The sequence below is a fragment of the Macaca nemestrina genome, chromosome 18 (genome assembly GCF_043159975.1).
Source record: "Macaca nemestrina isolate mMacNem1 chromosome 18, mMacNem.hap1, whole genome shotgun sequence".
Lineage (NCBI taxonomy): Eukaryota > Metazoa > Chordata > Mammalia > Primates > Cercopithecidae > Macaca > Macaca nemestrina.
In genome coordinates this window covers 82,356,739-82,374,246 of record NC_092142.1, presented here as the reverse complement: position 1 = coordinate 82,374,246, position 17,508 = coordinate 82,356,739, and the positions used below count along the sequence as shown (strand labels likewise).

Genomic DNA, 17,508 nt, shown 5'->3' with positions numbered 1-17,508 from the left:
ATTGATTTTTTAAAAATGATTATCTCTAACTTCACATTCCGGCCTCCACTACCCTTTCGCCACCTTGATATTCTCACACTTGGTTTATTTCAGGATCCTCTTGACCTGTTTTCACACGCTTCTTCCTGTACACAGGTGTGAAACTCATCTTCCTAAAGATCCGGTATCATCTGCACCTCCCAGCTCAAACAGCACCAATGGTGTTTATCTGTGCTTTAGGTGAGGGCAACACCCCTTGTCTAACTGGTGGGCTTTTCCACAGTCCTGATCCACAGTAACTAATCTGCCTCATCCATCAAACGATTTTTGTTTTTTAGGACGGAGTCTAGCTCTTGTTGCCCAGGCTAGAGTGCAGTGGCGTGATCTCAGCTCACTGCAACATCCGCCTCCCAGATTCAAGCAATTCTCCTGCCTCGGCCTCTTGAGAAGCTGGGATTAGAAGAACCCGCTCCCACGCCTGGCTAATTTTTGCATTTTTAGTAGAGATGGGGTTTCACCATGTTGACTAGGCTGGTCTCAAACTCCTGACCTCAGGTGATCTGCCTGCCTTGTCCTCCCAAAGTGCTGGGATTACAGGCGTGAGCCACCGCATCGGGCCCAAAACTTTTTTTTTTTTTTTTTTTTTTTTTTTTTTTTTTTTTTTTTAAAGGCAGGGGTGAGCAGCGGCGATAAGTTTATTTAAACCATTTCCTTCTTAACCCCTTCAATGCAGGTACACGACCATTAGGTGGCAGTAATGCATCACTGTAGGGAACGAAATCAATGGTTCAGCTGAACTCTTGAGATACAGGTAAACGTGGTCCCCAGCTTTTATTTTATTACAAAGATTTAACTTTAAAAAACCCCCCAAAAACGATAAGCTTAAAGACTTTGGATTTGTTACATGTACTCCTTAATAAAGCCATGATGGAATTCATCCCCGTTGCCCAGGAGCTCCTTTCCCAGTCATTTCTCCATGTTGTAGCAGACTAGATAACTGGAGTCTACTGAACTTGTTTAATTAATTACAGGGAAGATCTTCCTATCTGAAACTCCTATTCCTTTGATTACCACCAGAAAGAGACGAGATGGAGAAACCAGCACAAAATAGCCCCGGAGTTTAATGGTACCAAATCCCTGTGTGGTTTTTCTTCCATTGTTCAGAAGAATGGAACTCTGTACCCTGCTAATTTTCATTTTCTGTCCTTTCTTCTCGTCTTTGCGGCTGGGAATAATTTACATTATTTTATAAAACTGGAGGCACAAAACTCTAACACTGAGTGGTGGAAACCGATCTCATTAAGCAACTTCCTTTTAAAAAAAAGGCTCAGCTGACCGTCTATGCCTAAGGGCCTATTTCTAAATCCAGTGAATGTACTTTCTCATTTTTTCCTTTTTTTTTTTTTTTTTTTTTCTTTTTTGAGACAGTTGCACTCTGTCGCCCAGGCTGGAGTGCAGTGGCATGATCTCGGCTCACTGCAACCTCTGCCTCCTGGTTCAAGCGATTCTCTTGCCTCAGCCTTCTAAATAGCTGGGATTACAGGCACGTGCCACCATGCCTGGAAAATTTCTGTATTTTTTGTAGAGATGGGGCTTCATCATGTTGGCCAGGCTGGTCTTGAACTCCTGACTTCCTGTAATCTGCCCCCACCCCCATGCCGGCCTCCCAAAGTGCTGGGATTACAGACCTGAGCCAGCGCGCCTAGCCTTCCTCATGTTTGTCTATACCCAGTAAAAAGGTTTGATGGGGGAGGGATGGGAATAATGCTTTGGAAATCTTTTAGTTGCCTTTTTGCGTTAAGAGGCACAAAGATCTCTGAACTGTCTGTTGTTTGGGTTGGTTTGTAGGAATCATCTTCCTCCTACTTCAGTATCTCCCAAGCACCTACTTGGGAACTCCGAGTTATATTTCCAAGCTAAACACTTCTCCCCCTTCCTTAGGACAATTTTTAGATGCTTATCAGATCTTCTAACTGAAGTTTGGAAATCTCAGCTATTCAGTTTTACTTAGCCAAGTGATGAAAACATCTATTCAGAATTCTAAAAGCAAAGAAGGTGGAGAAAGGAAAAACATGATGGTTTTTATCGCTAACAAAATGTGCAGAGAGAAATTAAAGCCAAGTGTGAAAGTTCCTTGCTATCTTTCGGTTGCGCCTTTGTGGAATACTAATGCAGCTGTGGGAGGCTATCGGTCCGGAATCCTGGCTTCCTCCGCCCTGCAGCCAGGTGATAAAGCCCCTCCTTAATGACCCAGAAGCCTGAGGAAATTGAGGCCAAGTGTGAACACAGCAGGATCTGATTTTCTAGGCCAGAAATTCATTTTAGTGAAAACTTAGGAAGCCTTTCTGAAATAACTTTTCTTCTTTTGTAGAAGAATGATTCAGGTAGGGGAAAACGATGCAAACCTTTTATAAATTAGGTACTTAACCTCTCGCAGCCTCAGTTTCCTCAGCTGCAAAATGGGTAAACTACTACTTAACTGTCAGTGTTGTATGAGGATTAAATGAGACAGTAGGAGCTGGCATGGAAAGAGGTCACACCTGTGAGTTTATTCAGACTCCACTGCCATGCAAAATATCAAAAATTAAGAATATAAATAATCCCTGAGAGGCAAAGTCTTAATTAACTAGCATGGCCTCATTTGAAAAAAATCCCAGCACTGTGGTTTCTGAATATGGATGAACAATGCCATCATTTCTTAAGAGCTTTAATTTCCTACCTGCAGCATGGGAACAGAGGCATTTTGGTCCATTTTTGGAGTCTTTCTTCAACTCCCTCTTCATCAGAGGAAAGCGCTGATTTACTGATTTGGGAAACTGCTTGCACCATGGACTTCTATCTCCATCTCTAGGGACTCAGGCTTCTAACTACGGCAGACACTTTAAAACCAGCTAATATTGGTTGGAATTTTACACCTTCAGCAAAAATAACCATGAGAATATTTTCATTTAGAACAGAATATTATGAATGAAAGAAATTAACTTGGCAGACAGAGATTTAAGCTGGTTTCAGCACACTGCTCTACAAAGATCGGCCATACTACTCAAAACATTACACTCCAGCTCGCCAGTTACTATTATTAAAAACAGCCTCACTGGAGGGACATGAGCAATGATGACCATGAAAATTCCTTGGGCACTATGACTGGCTCTTCACAAGAGAGACTGCGCAGGGAGATGAGGACATCATTCTGGTGCTCAGTGGCTGGGCTGTAAAGCCAGGTTCTGCCACTCATCAGGTGGGTGCCCTTGAGCACGTTACTCAACCTCTGGGTCAAGATTTTAAAAAAAAATCTTTCCAGGTGATTCTAATATATAGCAAAATTTAAGAAGTATTGTCCTAGGGCAAGTTCCTTACCATGTTTAAACCTCAGTTTCAGTATCTTTAAAACGGGAAAATCCCAGCATGTACTTCATGCGATGATGCTGAAGATTAAATAAGATAATGAACACTCAGGGCCTAAATGCTTAACATATTACCTGTTACCTGGCAAGGGTTCAATCAGTGCAAGCCTCTAACATTGTTGTCATCATCATTACTGTTGTCATCATTCTCATCATCATCGTCATCACTGTCACCATCATCACCATCACCATCGTCATCTTTGTCACATCAGCAGCCACGTCTTCATTGCTGCTATTCGTATCTTCACCATCATCAACCTCAGTATTGTCATCTTTGCCATGATGATCATCACAGTCATCAGCAACCCATCATTATCACTGTGATCATCACCATCACCTCACCACCATCTTTGCCATCATCATCATAATCAACACCATCACCTGATTCTATAGGAGATACCATTGATTCTTTTTTTTTTTTTTTTTTTTTGAGACAGGATTTTGCTCTGTTGCCCAGGCTGGAGTGCAGTGATGCAATCTTGGCTCACTGCAGTCTCAACCTCCTGGGCTCAAATGATCCTCCCACCTCAGCCTCCTGAGTAGCTGGGACTACAGGCACATGCCACCAAGTCTGGTGCGTGCTCTCTCTCCTTCTGTCTCTCTCTCCATATATATATATATGTTTTTTTTTTTTTTTTTTGGTAGGGACTTCTCACTTTGTTGCCCAGGCTGGTCTCAAACTCCCAGGCTCAAGCAACCCTCCTGCCTTGGGCTCCCAAAGTGCTGGGATTACGGGTGTGAGCCACCAGCCTAGCCTGACACTGATTCCTTTAGGTAGACTGTTGAGTGCTTTTGTACTCAACATGATAATCTTGAATTCCTGGTTCTGCTTTTAATCCTCTGGAAAAAGTGAGGGGCTAGTAACCTATAAAAATTCTCTAAACATTTTGATTAGATTCTATTTAAGTAAAAAATGTATAAATCAAACCTTTTTGTAACATTCAACACACACTGAGAATGTGCTCCTAATGAGGGTCCTATCTGTGGGTGCAGTGCTCCAAGCTCACTCCTTACATTCTTTCACTCACACCTGAACACCTGTTGTGGAAGGGGCTCCCAACCTCTTTCTCAGAGGCGTGGCCTCCCCAGGGTTAAGCAGCAGAAACACAGCTAGAACTCCATCCACCATTCTAAGCGTCACTGTAGGAGTAAGTCACCCACCCTATCACATTCTCAGCTTCGAATAAATTCCTCTCTGCGTTTGGCATGGAAGGTGATAAGTATTTTCTGAGCTATTTTTCAGCTGCAAACTTCAGTCTGCTGAGATGAAATATGCAGATTGAGGCCTGAACAGCTGTAGCACTGCAGAGCGGCTGGTATTTTGGTGGGCTTTATTTTAAAGTCATTGACAGTTCAATCTCACTAAATAATTCAGCTGTTTAGGAAAAGCCATATGATCTTAAAATAAGTCCCTGAAGGTCAAGCATATAGGGTGAAATTTTATTTTTCAGTAAATAATAGCGTTCGACAAAATAACAGAAATGTCCTTCATAATGTCTCTTCCTTTACATCTTGGAATGAAATTACCAAGTGCACATCACTGGATGTTCATTTGTAAACATTTTACATCTTCTCCACTCCTTTCTGGCAGAGTATTAAGGTAACATTCTGATATCACTGTTCCCAATGAAGTTAGAGATTCTAAAGAACAATTTCAAAATGCAGCCCTAACTTGGGGTGTCACTGATCATTTGGAAAGTCGTTTGTTCCATCTAGTCCAGAAAAATACAAGCTTCTTGTCATAGAAAGGCTGAAGTATTGACTATAAATCTATTTTAAAAAAACACTTGCAATGTGAAAGTTTTCCAGGTCAAAGCTGGATCTCTCTCATCCATCACTAGGTTCTCCAAGGTGACATGCAATTCAGGAGAAAAGCATCAGCATCCAGAAAGATACAAGCCATGGATGTCCTTTGTGCTCCTTAATGATGGGTCTTTGGCTGAATCACCAGACTGGTAGCTTTAGAATAGCTGCTCATGGAGGTGGAAGGCAGGATGGGGAGGTCCTTGGATAAACCTCATCTAGACTCACATAGAATCCTGTACTCGTCGAGGCTGATGGGATCTTGACGTTCATCTACCTCAAATACCTTCTTGTCTCATTTTACGGATGAGGCAACTGAGGCCCAGGGAGAATAGATGATGGGTGCCCATTAAGGCACTGGATTAATAATAAAGCCAGAGCTAGGATGCAGGTGGCATTGGAGCATGGTGACAACCATGCTTCGCATCAGAGTTGGCCTGTGTGTTCCTCCGGTTCGACTGCAAGTACAGGCATGGCCATTTTGCTTGTGGACAAAAAAGACTGTCATCTCACTCCCAGCTCTTATGGTGTGGCCGGAACCAAATCATTCAAGCCCTCTCAATCCTAGCCTCCTTATAGATAAAGCCCTCTTAATAATCCCTACCTCATAGGGATGTTGTATGAATGAACTTCTATATTAAAAACTATCTTGAACAAAGCCTTGTGTACACATTCATGAATTCATGCCCTCTGATGCCCTGAAACATTTCCTTTTGGAGTAGAGTGTGGGGTGCAGAGTTGAGTCATCATCACATCTACTCACAGGGCTCCACCAGGTACTCTCTCACTTCCCAGACACCATTTCCATCGGGGTTCAGGGAAATGCAGTCATTTCATCGTCACAGAGCTAACTGACATCTTGGTGGCAGCTGTGAGTCATAAACCGTATCAGGAAAAGCAGGAGCTGAGCTTCTCGCAGCTTGCAAAAGCTGCCCAACTCTAAGGACTAGCATGCAAAAAATATTGTAGAGAAACTTTTCTCATTTGTCACAAAAACTATTAATGTTCCTTTTTGAAAATTAAGAAAATATCATTGACCAAAACTTGGGAAAATTAAAACCATCCCTAATTCTACCACTCAGGGAAAGTTACTGTTAATATTTGGTAGGAACCTAAGTTTTACATACATCTAACATAGATATAGATTAAGCTGATGTTCTAGAGCTTGGCTTTTGCCAATTGTAAATGTATTGTGTTTTCCCAAGTAATTGAATTGTCATCTTTCAAATGGATATACAATATTCGACCATTCATATTATTTCATATTACCAGAGTGGTATTCAAAGTATTGAACAACAGGAAGAGACTGTGTGCCAACGAATGACAGTTGAGAGGAGTCTCTGGGAGACCCATCCATGGTCAACCAGATGACTACTGATCCTGGCTGTGCCATAATTTAATTATTTTCTTATTCAAAACATTTCATTTTTAAAGTTTTTCTCCTGTCGTAAACACCTCTCTAATGAAAGAACAAATAATAAAATCTTCACATGCATCCTTAAGTATATTAGAAAGTTGGTTTCCTAGAACTGCAGTGGTCATGTTCAGGGATGAACACAGGTTTGGGACATTGCTGGAGGGCAAGCTCTCCAGAATGTCCACCCTCCATGTAGGTCACTGTCATGGGCTCATGTTTCCTTCCCTTGGCAAACACTCCAAGTAGACAATTAAGAAAGGCCAGGTAGTTGTTCTAGAAGGGCACCAGGATTATTTCCCTCCCCTTGCTGTCTTTTTTTTTTTTTTCAGATGAAGTCTCACTCTGCTACCCAGGCTGGAGTGTAGTGGCTCAGTCTCGGCTCACTGCAGCCTCCACCTCCCAGGTTCAAGCAATTCTCCTGTCTCAGCCTCCTGAGTAGCTGGGACTACAGGCGTGTGCCACTATGCATAGCTAACTTTTGTATTCTTAGTAGAGACAGGGTTTCACCATGTTGGCCAGGCTGGTCTCAAACTCTTGACCTCAACTCAAGTGATCTGGTCCGCCTCGGCCTCCTGAGGTGCTGGGACTACAGGCATGAGCCACCGTGCCCGGCCCTTGCTGTCTATCTTCTGACTGTGACCTGCCATGTTTGCAGAGACCCCTCCCCACCATGACTGACTGAGTCCCCATTCCACAGTGTTGGGGGCACAAGGCTAGAGTTGTCTTCCGGGCTCTGGCCCCTACTTGGAGCTCTCTACTCTGTACTAACTAAATATTTGGGTGTGGACAAGCCACTTCATCTGTCCTGGTCAGTGCTGATTTTCCTACATGTAAAGGAGGCAACTGGGCCAGATGAATAACCAAACTCCTTTCCGTGTCCTCAGCCTAAGTCTACAACTCTGTGACCCACATCTAATGCTGCCACATTTAAATGATGAAAGCTTTACTTCACTTCTTGAACCTCCTCTCCCTTTTTCTCCATCCCCAACAAGCCATTCTCCATCCTCGCTGGGACCAAGCAAACTTTTAAAAATGTAAATCATCCAATGACTTATTTATTTCAGATGTCATTTAAAATGAAAGCCAGCCTCCCTCCCGTGGCCTGCACAGACATCGTGGGTTCATCCTCTACCACCACATCAGCCCTACTTCTCTCCTTTGAGCCTATCTTATTTTCTTCTTTACACTTGACACCCAAGTTTTATATGTTTTATTGACCTACCTAGAATTTTTTTTACATAGAATTTGTACTTTGTTAGAGAAGGGACACCCAGGATTGACAGTACTCTACTCACTAAATACATGAATAAATGTGATGGGGAAAAGAAAAGTAGCCACTGACCTCCAGGAGCTGGCCTGGGACATTAGTTAAATGTTGGTGTTCTCCAGTCAAACATGATTTCAGAGAACACCAACATCAGACAAGGCCACTCTGTGATCGCAGTAAATCAGACCATAAACAAGACCACTCCGTAATTATGGCTGAACACAGACAGACCTGAACATTGTCGAAGCCATCCCCTTTCCCGGCTAAAACAATAGCTGCTTCTTTGCCAGTTATGGTTGTGGCCTCACCCTAGGCTGTCCTACCTACAGATGAGATTTAGCACTGGTCATAGAACTACCCTTGCTTCCCGACAGCATCCAATTCAGAGAAATGGTTCACTCTTGCGACCGTTGCCCCAAAGCAGCTCATAATGCAAGCCCAAATTCTAAGTCTTTTCTAACACACTCTTACTAAGACATTCCATACTTCCCTGTGGTATATTCTCTCTCACTGCAATGAGCAATCAACCCAACTCATTAATTACAGATGTGTTCCTGGTGCTCTTTGGCTGAAGGGCAATAGCAGTGGGAAAATAACAATAAATAGTATTAATAGCTTCTTTTTCACGAATAATTGCTATGTAAATTGCTTGGGTTAATTGCTATGTGCCAGACACTGTTCTTTCCAATAAAACAACATTAGAATATAGGTATTACTATTATTATTCTGACTTCAAAGTTGAAGAAACTGAGGTTCAGCCTGGAGAAGTAACTTCCCAAGATCACATAGCTGTTGGAGGAAGCTGCAGTTTAAACCCACATTTGCCTGACTTCAAATCTTGTATATTTTCTCATTATTATAGTGTTTCTTTTTCTCACCCTTTCCTTTAAAAACGATGTCAGGTGCTCTAAGCTAGTGATGAGAATATGCATGATAAATGTGTTCCCTCTAATAATTCCTCCATTTGAAGTAATTAACATTCCCAATAGTTATTGCAGGTTTTCAACCCTCTGTGAATATCTGCAGTTTAGATTTTTCCACTCTTTCAATGTCACTGCTGCATAGACTTTCTGGCACAGTCTCAAACGTACAGAATATGTTCAGCATCAGAAGAAATACTGTCAGACAACCATTCTGTCATTTGGGGGATTATAATTGTGAAATGGAGAAAATATTTAAAAACACAGATCTGTGGGACAGAACGTACTACATACAGGCTCTAGTGTAAGACAGCTGAATGGCTCTCGGTATTTTGTATTATTGCTTTTTAAATAATGTCTCCTATCCATTGTCCTTAAAATATGACTGATGAATGACTGAATTTAGCAGTTGTACTAGGAATGAAGACTCCAGGTAGTTGGTCAATGAATAAACATACCTCGACTTAGAATGTTATGGAGAGACAACTGTGACTGGGCCCTGCCCTAGGTGCTACTGTCTGTGCCATCTCAAATATATTCCTTTCACATACTTCAATTCCTAAATCAACCCATAGGAAGATAAGAAGTCAGCAATATAGACCTGGTGCCATTAGGTTTAGGCAACACTGGGGAGCTTCAATTCCCTTCCACCCTGTGATCCAAAATGTCCATGAGCTGCAAATCATTCCTGTAGATGGGTTGATGGAGCATGGTGAATACCAAAGACCAAATATTCCAGTTTCATCTGATTCCAGAATAGCTTTGCAGACAAGTCCCTCAGGCTCTCCTGTAGGCAGTTTGATACAGGAATCTAGGGTCTATGATTTAGATGCACGCTGCTTCTTAAACCATCGAAGGGGTTGTGAGCAGGACAGTGGCATGATCAAGTGTCTGCTTGAGAGTCCACTCTGGCACAGGGGAGAGTAGGGAGACTGGTGAGGGGTGGATGGCTGCAGCAGAGGGTGGAAGCATGCACATGAGAGTGGCCAGGAGGATGGACGGAGGAAAGCAGATGGAAGAGATCTTGAGGAAGCAGAAGGAAGAGAGTTGGGTGATGACTGGCCATCTTGGAGTGACATGGAACAAATAATCTTTATTTGCTTATTCTCGTAAGTTGAATTCCACATTAATTTCTACCCTTTGGCCAAACTATTATAGATCAGTGCATATTATGTCAAGTAGATCTGGGGTTCATGGGAAAATGGCAGTCAAGAATGTTAATTTTTTTCTGACTTTGGCTGCATATTATGTGAAACCTTTACTTTTTTTTTTATATTGTTTTTATTTTTTGAGACGGAGTCTTGCTCTGTCTCCCAGGCTGGAGTGCAATGGCATGATCTTGGCTCACTGCAACCTCTGCCTCCCGGGTTCCAGTGATTCTCCTGCCTCAGCCTCCCGAGTAGCTGGGACTACAGGCATGTTCCACCACGCCCAGCTAATTTTTTTGTATTTTTAGTAGAGACAGGATTTCACTGTGTTAGCTAGGATGATCTCGATCTCCTGATATCAGGTGATCCACCTGCCTCGGCCTCCCAAAGTGCTGCAATTACAGGCATGAGCCACCGCGCCCCACCAGCCTTTATCTTATTAATCGAATATGTATGTACCTTATTAAGCTGAGTACGTTCCCTGTTCTAAATGCTTTAAGGATATTAATTCATTTCATATTCATTACATTTCTATGAGGTAAGGACTATCATTACTCCGTCTAACAAAGGAGGAAACTGAGACACAGAGAGGTCAAGTAACTCACCCAAGGTCACACAGCTGATAAATGAGAGTCACCTTCTGGACTCTGTGCTTTTAACCATTATACAGCATGGCCTCTCTTGGGAGGCTGATGTCAGAATCAAATCTGTAAGAACTCCAACCTACTCCTGGCAGGGGCGGGGGGAAACAAAACAAAATAGTACCAGGCATGCCTCAAGGACAGCCAAGGGAAAGTTAGTTATATTGTTTTGACTTTGATTTAATTTGTTCTCAAGCACCACAATCAAGAAGCAGTTTCACCATCCCAGTCTGTTACATTTAAAAAAATGGTGGTGACTTTCTGATGGAGACTCTGATGGAGACTCTGATGGAGTTTTATAGATAATTATTTTAGGCCTGTTTATCCATAAAGAGCCCTACCAACGGCATGTGATGATTTATCTCTATGGATTAAATGTCACAATTGAGCTGTGGTCTAAATCATACATTCACAGCAGACCTTGAAAACCTCTGCAAGGTCTCCCAGCCACAGGCACCAAAGTCAGCCAAAGTTTTCCAACTTTTCTTTTTACTGTCAGAAAACTGGGATCACATATGGAACATATTACTTGTATATCACAGCTGGATAGGCATTTAAAGGCACTAAGTTCTTTCAAAGAGGAAGCAAACTTTATGAGTTCAGGGAAGTCTAACAGATTTATTCTCAGATTAACAACCTCATACTGCTTTGAAGAAAGCATTAAGGTATCCATGGCTTGGAGACAACACAGTACTTGGGTCATTATTCATTGTTTGATTTTTCTTTTTTTTTTTTGATTCAGGGTCTCACTCTCTCACCCAGGCTTGAGGCAGTGGTGCCATCATAGCTCACTTCAACCTTGAACTCTCAGGCTCAAGTGATCCTCCCTCTCCAGCCTCCAGAGAGAGTATGTATTTTTTTTAAAAAAAGACAACTCCTTCAGCATAAATATGACATAAGCATTATTATAAGCTCCAATATGAAGAAACATATGCAGCGAAATTGCCCCAGAATGAAACAACCAATGAAATGGAATTTAGATCAAGAGTCATTTGTTGCATTGTTCCTCATAGTTTTTATTTGGCAACAGCTTCTTTGGCAGTTTCTAAAGCAGGGCATCTCCACCTTGGCACTGTTGACATTTGGGGCCAAATTATTCTTTGCGACGGGTGCTGCCCTTTGCACTGTAGGATATGAAGCAGCATTCCTGGCCTTGACCTGCTAGATGCCACTAGCATCCCTGAGTCATGACAACCCTCCAGACATTGTCAAATGTATCCTTGGGGAGCAGGGACAAACTCTGAATAGCTTTTTAAATCGAAGAATTAAAAATGTAAGACATAATTTTACATCCCATTCATTCGCCATATTGAGTGGCTACTATGTACCAGGCCTGGTGTTAGCCACAGAATTCATCTCTTCACACAGTGGAGTCTGCAATACAATGAAGGAGACAGCCAGCCAACCAGAGATAGCAGGAAATGCAGATGGACAACTCTAGTGAACATGGAGACAGGGAGTAACAGAGTGGCTTAGCCTCACCTAGGGACACAGCAAAGATATATCAGAGGAGGAGACAGCTGAGCTGAAGCTGGAGGCTTAGCAAGAGTCATCTAGACTTAGATGTGAGGTGCAGGGAAAAGCACCATAGGCAGAGACAATAGTATGAACAAAGACCCTGTGATCAGGTAGAGAGTGTGTGGCATGTTCAGGGAGGCCACCGTGGACTACAGTGGGTATGGGAGAGTGGAATGAGACAGAGTGAAGAGAGGCAGCAGGGCTGGACCACATCAGAGTTAGACGCTGCTTTGGGGAAATGGGGCAATGGGGAGCCACAGAAGGCTTTAAATGGGGGTGACATGATTCTAGTGTTTGGGAAAAAGATCACTTTGCCTACACCATTAAAAATATATCAAACAGGGAGTCAGGCATGGTGGCTCACGCCTGTAATCCCAGCACTTTGGGAGGCTGAGGCAGGTGGATCATCTGAGGTTAGGAGATTGAGACAAGCCTGGCCAACAAGGTAGGTGTGTGTGTATATATACATATATATACACACACATATATATATATACACACATACACATATATATACACACACACGTGTGTGTGTGTGTGTGTGTGTGTGCAGGTCTCACAATTCCAAATCCTATATTCTTTCCATGATATATATATATATATATATATATATATATATATAAAAACAGGGATCTATTTTATGCACACACATAAACATATCTAATAGGTCCAGGTATGCCAGGTATGAGGCTCTTGTAAGAGTCCAAGAGAGAAATTGGAGTATATCCTTGGTTAGGGTGACAGCAGAGGAACCAGACAAAATGACAGATTGCAGACATATTGAGGGGTGACATTGGCAGGGCTGGGATATGGATTGGCTCTAAGAGAGGGATAAGAGGAAGGGCTATGTACATGATTACTAATCAGTTTCTCACTGTGGCACACTGGATGGATTTTTTTTTTTAATTGAGTTTGAAATGGAGGGAGTGGAGGAGGGACTCTCAGCTTTTTCAGCATGTGGACTTGAATCATTGGCACTTCAGTGGGCATGGGAGACTGGAATGAGACGGGGTGAGGAGAGGTGGCTGGGCTGGACCACACAGAGGCAGACACTGCTTTATATTTCAGAGGCAACAGGGAATATGACCCTTGAGGAAGGCATCTTGCATGTCATCTCTATCACACAAGTGGGGAAGTAAGTTCAGAGCCAAGGCTATCCAGCCAGTGGATGGAGCAGCTATGACTAGAACGCAGGTCTCACAATTCCAAACCCTGTGTTCCTTCCATGTAGTACCATGACCTGGCCCTAATAGGGTCCATCTTGAACCTGGAGCAGAGTTCGTTTAGATGCTGGACAATTCTCATTAACCTGAGTGGCAAGGTGGGACCTCATCTTAGGTACATAGAAGACTGGGCTATTAACGATGCCCCTTCAAATTACTTTGGACAATTTATTCTGCACTGGACTAATGAGCCTTGTACTGCACTTCTGGGAAACCTCTCACCTTGTAACATAAAGTCCATCAGATAATGTTCTGCATATTAACCTTGCTAGAAAGAAAAGAAAAATAAGCAACAGAAAAGAATGATTCCCCCCAACGCAAAGGAAATACTTTCCAATGAGCCACTAAGCATAATTCATATTTTTAGATTAAGAGTGTGTTTTGCACTGAGGAAAAAAACATCATTACGAACTATTACCAATACCATGATGCCAAGTAATAAAGGCATTTAAACACTCTTATCTGCCGCATGGTTCTTGCATAGACAAGTGTAATGTGACATGACAGTAGCTAATGGTACATTCAAGGAATCTACATCAGCCTGTTTGCCACAACTGGACTTGAGAGGGTTCCCCTTTCTTTCCTGCTGGGGTAATGAATCTTCTGGTGGTTGCACTCCTGAGTCAATAGGAGAAACCATCCTCATCCCCAAGCTCACAAAAAGGAACATGAAAACTTCTCGCAGTCACAGGCAGTGAGGCCAGCTGCCTTTGGTGAAATTAGTAGGTGCACTAAGGAAACAATGATGCTCTTTACACTGGGTCGTTGTGGTTTGTCTGCTGGTCATGCATTTTTCCAGTAATGAATGATAGCCCATGTTCACATAAATGCTGAATCAGAAGTCACAACGCTGTTTTGTGTTTTTCATTTTTTGCTGACTCATTGGAACTACTCAGCAAGCCTCAATGGGAAGGCAGAGGCAGTCTTATTTCCCTCATTTTACAGGTGAGGAAACTGAAGCGATGAGATTCTGGGTAAGCAAATCGTCATGTGCTAATTAACACAAGAGCCAGGACGAGAACTCAGGGCAACCCCTTCCTGGTCCCAACATGCTACCAGTAAGTTCCAGGAAGATGGGGACTTGGTCTGTCTAGTCTAATATCTGGCATATAGTAGGTGCTCAATAAACACCTGCTGATGGCTTCTTTGTGCCTCTCATTCCCCAGAAGCATGATGCAGTAAGAGAGCCAAGGGGGTCAGAAAATTCTATCCTGGTTTAGTAGGAGACCTCCTGCAATGGCATGGATAAGTAATACTCCTTAGCCCGTGGCTTCTGTTTTGTAAAGTGAAAGTAATTCTTATCAGCTCTAACCATGAAGAAGAAACGTAAGGGTCATGTCAAACAGGACCATGCAAGTTTTCTTCAAACACTACACATTTATGGTGCTGTGGTGATTTTTAAATAGAGGAAAATATTCCCAGCAACCTGTTTGCACTTCTTGATCAGAGATGCTCTGGGGCTGTGTGCAAGATGCATCTCAGAGATCTAGCTGCCTGTGACATGCAACTCTGCCTTCTAGAATTTTCTTGGAGTCCTTTGGGGAAGCTCATGCCATCTGCATGAGCCTGAGAGTCGGCTACACCTTTCTCCACCCAGAGTGAAGTGGCATGTGGTGGCCCCAGTCCCAGGCCAGCACTCTTTTCAACTTTGGGCTAAAAGCTTTACTTAAAGCTCGATTTTCACCCACTCTGTTAACAGCAGCTGTGGTCAGGAGAGGAGGGGATCCTTGCCACTGTTCTCCATGCCCCAGAAGAACATCTCAAGTGTGGAAGTAGGCATAGATCCCCACTCTGCCATTTGCTAGACATTGCACTTGAGGACTGCTTCTGAGCCTGACCTCAGTTTCCTCATCTGTGATAAGGGAATATTAACTACCACTGGGGTAGATCATAGGATGACATGGTATGAGTTCTGTGCCTGGCACAGCACTAGTAGGAGCTACTGCAGCTACTGATACTCTGTGTATGGATCCATGGTGTCCCAGCAGCTCATGTTGATAATTCACTTCTCTTATTCAAAATGCATGATGACCTTGTGGATAAAAGATTCCCATGTCATAGGGAATCTGAAATTTCCAACTGTGCAACTGGCAATATACCACGATCTGACCACTTTCCACAGCAACCCTGCCTCCACTGAAGTCCAAGCCACGATCCGCTTGGGTCTGGGTGATTGCAGAAGCCTCCTGCCTGGTTTGTCCGTTTCTCCCCTTGCCTCCTTCTCCAGTCTATCCCTCAACAAAGTGGCCAGAAGGATCCATTAAAACATGAGTTAGATATCTCCTTCCCCAGCTCAAAATCTGCCAATGGCCCTATATGTCACTGTATAAATTCAAAGTTCACATAATGATGGATATGGTTTGGATCTGTCTCCCCACCCAAATCTCACATTGAATTGTAATCCCCAGTGTTGGAGGTGGGGCCTTGCGGGAGGTGATTGGATCATGGGGGTGAATTCTCATGAACGGTTTAGCGCCATCCCCTTGGTGCTATCCCCATGATAGTGAGTTCTCATGAACCCTGGTTGTTTGAAAGTGTGTGGCACTTCCCCTCTCGCTCTCTTTTGCTCCTGCTCCCACCATGTGAAACACCTCACTCCTCATTTTCCTTCATGCATGACTGGAAGCTTCCTGAGGCCTCCCCAGAAGATGCCAGCATTGTGTTTCCTGTACAGCCTGTAGAACTGTGAGCCAATTAAGTCTTCTTTTTTAAAAAAATAAATTACCCATCTTCAGGTAGTTCTTTATAGCCATGCAAGAATGGACTGATACAAAGACCTACAAAGACCTCCATGACTTGCACAATGACTTCTGTTCTGTTTCCTCTCTGCCATCATCTCCTGCTTGGATGAATGAATGAAATAAATGATAAGGAGATAGGGCCAGGATCATAAAAAGCTCTAACCTATGGTTGTCTCCTCAACACAATCAACTATGCAACAATTATAAGAACTGGTGTGTAGATTAAAGTAGACAAGAAAGCATAATAAACTTTTTTTAAAATCTGGAATGTGGAAGAGGAACCATCAAGTAAAGACAGGACTACTGGATGGAACTATAGGAATAATTTCAGATCCTTGTTGAGAAAGAACTTTCTTACAGTTTCAACCGACCAACAGTGGAATGATCTCTTTCATGAGAGTGTAAATTCTTTACCACTGAAAATGCTCAAGCAGATACTTGCAAATTCTGTGGATACGAGATAGAAAAGCAGGATTTCAAAAATAAGAAAAAAGATTTGATGAAATCACATTTAATTTTGCTTGTGAATTCAGGGAGTCTATTATTTGTAATGTTAAAGAATAAAGTGGAAATAAATAAGAGTCAACTACTTTAGCCCTCAACAATTGTTTGGCAGGAAATCAGTGTATTCATTTTTAGGTTATTCATTTTTATTTATTTCCCTTATGCCCTGTTTTCTCTCTTTGGAGTCCTCTTCAATGCCGTGTGTGTGTCTGTGTGTGTGTGTGTGTGTGTGTCTCCATTGTTTTTTCATGTATAGTTCATCTTCATGCAACAAATATGATCGCTGTAAATTAAAGTAATTAAATTACAAAAGAGAGTGCACATTTAGGCTGGTTCCACATCTTGCCAACTGTGAGTTAGTGCTGTGGTGAACACAGGAGCCCTAATGCATGCTCAAGATCCTGATATTAATTCTTTTAAATACCCAGAAGTGAAATTGCTGGATCATATGGCAGCTCTATTTTTAATTTTTTGAGGAAATTCCATAGTGTTTCCCATAGTGTCTGCACAAGATCAACTTAGATGAGGTACCTAAAACAGTCCAATTTATAGACTCGAAGAGGAGAATGGTGGTTGCCAGGGGCTGAAGGGAGGGTAAATGAGGAATTAATAATCAATGAGCATCAGGTTTCAGTCAGACAAGCTGAATAAGCTCCAGATAGCTTCTGTACACAGTAATGGATTGTCCACTTAAAAATATTTGTTGAGAGGGTAGAGCTCATGTTAAGTGTTCTTACCAAAAAAATAAAATAAAATAAAAATGGAGTTCATGTCATAGTGGAATATTATAAAGGTATTTTACAAAAGGGTCTGTGCTTGCCAAGTTACTGAAGCAGAGCACTAGCTCTAAGGAAAGATTAGTCAGAACTGGTCCCCTTCCCCTCAGCATTCTGAGGGGCAGATGGGACGGAGCAGAATGTGGGCTCTGAGACCTTTCCTCACG

General features: G+C 42.5%; 1 protein-coding gene and 1 long non-coding RNA gene across 3 annotated transcripts in view; one reads left to right on the top strand and one right to left on the bottom strand.

The window, feature by feature from the left end:
* LOC105496758 (cadherin 13) overlaps positions 1 to 17,508 on the bottom strand; it is a 1,175,273-nt gene that overhangs the window by 349,628 nt on the left and 808,137 nt on the right. The gene's annotated exons all lie outside the window — the stretch shown is intronic.
* LOC105496755 (uncharacterized) lies at positions 94 to 2,041 on the top strand. The gene is made up of 4 exons (XR_011616619.1): positions 94 to 219; positions 713 to 790; positions 1,011 to 1,105; positions 1,921 to 2,041. It is a non-coding gene; the product is annotated as an uncharacterized lncRNA (long non-coding RNA).